Here is a 3,570-nt window from a genome sequence, read left to right as displayed (position 1 = left end):
CTTCCTCTGCTCATTCTCTCGGATCAATCAATCAATCAATAAATCTTCATTTTTAAAAGAGGTTTTTTTTTTTTTTTTTAAATAACAGATTTCTTAAAATACATGTCAGTGACATGTAGGGCAGATATACACACATTATATACAAACAGAGAATGACCATATGTGCATTCAGGAGCACTAGAGTACCATGAATTTTAATCATGTCCTGATTTTTATGATCATTAATTATATTTTTTAAGTGTGCTGGATTTGGAGTGAGATTGTGTTTCACAACTTACTAACTATATGACTGTGTAACTCAAATTCGTTGTGCCCTAGTACTTATTTACAAAACAAATACCATGATTAGGACTGCCTCATGGTTTGTTGTAAGACATAAAATGAATATGAAAAGCACTCACAATAGTGCTCTTCACAATATATACTCAGTAAATCCTAGTCATACACAAATCCTAAGACTTTGGCAGCTGAGTATAACTTAAATACAATAGATGTACTTATAAACTCTGCATTCCCATTGTTGACATTCTAATGGTCAGTTTTGAATCTTACTGAACTGCCCTTCCAATTCCCGAAGCTTTCCCTTCCCAGGTTATTGGGATATAAAAACTACCAAAACTGAATGTTAGCTATGAGAAACCTAAGAGTTTTTTGTTTGAAAGAGAGAGTACATTAAGGAGATTAATCTAAGTATAGTATCTGGGCTCTCTGCTCAGCGGGGAGCCTGCTTCCCTCTCTCTCTCTGCTTGTCTCTCTGCCTACTTGTGATCTCTGGACATCAAATAAATAAATAAAATCTTTTTTAAAAAGTTACTTATAAATGATAGGAAAGAGTGAAACTACACATGACTGCTTTTGATATCATGCTTTTTACTTTTGAACAATCTGCTCAATGTATCCCTTACAAAGGAAATTTTTTCTTGAGTAAGACCTGAATAAGAATGTTCTTCATCATCAGTAGTGAGTGCACAGTCACAGAAAGAAAGAAGAGTAAAGATGAGATAAATTTGCTTACAGAGGATGAAAAGATATATATATAATACATTTATTCTGCTGGAACATAGTCTGTAGTCACATGTTAAATAAATTATGTGGGATAATTTATAAATATTTCATCATATTTACATAAAGCCATAATAATTCTTTCTCTATTATCCAAATTTTAGGATATGTGCTACTGAAGAAAACAGTCTGGGACAATTTCGTATAGTTTTATAATGTAATGTTACATCAGGAAAATTTTAATGCCATTAAATATTCTTTAAAGATATGATTGTTAATGAAGGCTTGGATACTTCTTGTATTAATTTACTTTGCCCTTCTTCTAAAGGTTTCTTCTTTTTTTTTTTTCTATTTTGTTGTGAATATCCTTGTATTATCTAACAAAACTAATTCTGCCATCTACTGTTTCTTTTTATGTTTAAGGAATATGGAAAGTGTCCTCATGTAAGAAGTGGGTTATAGAGTAAATTCCATAATGAGATAAAATACCAACACATCAGAAATGACATGAAGACTTTTTACTCTAAGAAAGAGTGCATCTCTTTTGTGCTAAACTCTTCCATTCATTTCCTCATGTCATTCCACTAGAGAGGGGAAAAAAAATCAAATATTTAGAGTAAGGCTCTGTTTTCTTAGCTTCTTTCTTAGCTAAAGCCCAAACAATGAGGATAATAATACATGAAAATTACCCTTCATGTCTAAAGTTACATATACTCTATGATAATTATTTTGAGTTCTCAAAACTAGTCAATTAACCAATACCTCATTCAAGTGATAGAACATAACAACAAAGAACTGCTGTTAGAGATATAATTCTGAAGTTCTGACCAAAGCTTGCTCTCTCTTTATTTTGCAGATAAACGTTTGGATATTATCAAAAGATATTTATACTAAATATAAATCCAAGGGACTAGATGAGATCACTCAACAGACCTGCTTAGAGAGAGTAGGATGGAGAAGATGAAACTAAACAGAGAATCAGCGAAATTGGAGGAAAAGGAGAGCACGTGGTAATAAAAGCCAGGAAAAGAAATTTTCAAGGTAAAGACTGGTGGATTTCATTGAATGCTGCTGAAAGGCCAAATAAGATAAAATACAAAAATAACCATTAGACAAAATTAAAATCATTGATCTTCTTGATATATTATTTTATTGTTTTAATGATATTAATTAAATCCTTCAGCTTGGTGGATATGGTCTTCATTTGTTGCTGTTGCGTTAATGATTAAGAATAACGAGACTGCATAGTATTCCATTGTGTATATATACCACATCTTCTTGATCCATTCATCTGTTGATGGACATCTAGGTTCTTTCCATAGTTTGGCTATTGTGGACATTGCTGCTATAAACATTCGGGGGTGCATCTTAATCTCACAAAAACAAACTGAGGGTTTGCGGGGGGAGGGGGGGGGGGGAGATATTATGGACATTGGGGAGGGTATGTGATTTGGTGAGTGCTGTGAAGTGTGTAAACCTGGTGATTCACAGACCTGTACCCCTGGGGATAAAAATATATGTTTATAAAAATAAAAAATTAAAAAAAAAAAAAGAATAACGAGACTGGTCTTCAAACCTGCTAAGCATTTAATAGTGCAATTTTAACTGTATTTTTTGTGTCTCATAAAAGTTAATGTTATTAAAATATTTAGAGAAAAAAAATCAAGGTCTGGTCCTAGAAGCTTTCATCTGATTGTTTCCTTAATATACTTCCTTGCTTTGGGGGCCCTGGGTGGTACAGTCAGTTAAGCATCCAAGTCTTGGTTTTGGCTCAGGTCATGATCTCAGGGTCCTGAGTTTGAGCCCTGCGTGGGTCTTTGTGCTCAAAAAGGAGGCTGCTTAAGACTCTTCCTCTCCCTCTGCCCCTTCCTCCAGCATGCTCTCTATTCTCCTCTCTCTCTCTCTCTCAAATAAATAAATAAATCTCTAAAAAAATGTAGCTGTACTTCCTTGCTTTTATCAGAGGCAGGTCAGGGAGAAGCTATGGCTATGAAATCACTGTTTCAGGCTACAGGCTTTGAAGTCTCTCCAGATGCATTCTAAATTCACATTGAATTCTCTTCCATCTATGCTGTTTCCTTTCTTCCCCTTCCCCCTTTCCTTTCCTTCTTTTTTCTTCTCCTCTCATTTTCTTTTTCTTCTCTTCTTCGTTCTCTCCTCTCTGGCTTTCCTTCCATATCACCAATACACATTTCAGCCCCTTTTGTTCAACAAAATAAAATATAAGATACCCTCTCTCCTTCCAGCTTCCAATCCACCGGTTTCTGCCTGTTAAAGATTTCTTCCATACCCTTCCACAGATTGTCTAAGACTGTGCAACAGTGGAGATGACATAAAGTGACCCAGTAAGACTGAGAGGGAATTTACTTTGAAGGAATAAAGGAAAGTATTTATTTTCTTCTTCCTACTACCAAAACTTCCACATAAATTCATAGGGGACTTTCATAATCAGAAGCATAAAAGTACAGAGAGATGATCAATCAGGAGATTAGAATAACTATTTCACAGCCAAAGCCAGAACAAATTCTATTCTCTTTAGGTACCATGAGACCCCTCCCTGCTAGTCCT

This window comes from Mustela putorius, unplaced genomic scaffold (assembly GCF_011764305.1).
Source record: "Mustela putorius furo isolate JIRA1106 unplaced genomic scaffold, ASM1176430v1.1 tig00000779_pilon_pilon_pilon, whole genome shotgun sequence".
NCBI lineage: Eukaryota > Metazoa > Chordata > Mammalia > Carnivora > Mustelidae > Mustela > Mustela putorius.
This window is presented reverse-complemented; position numbering follows the sequence as displayed.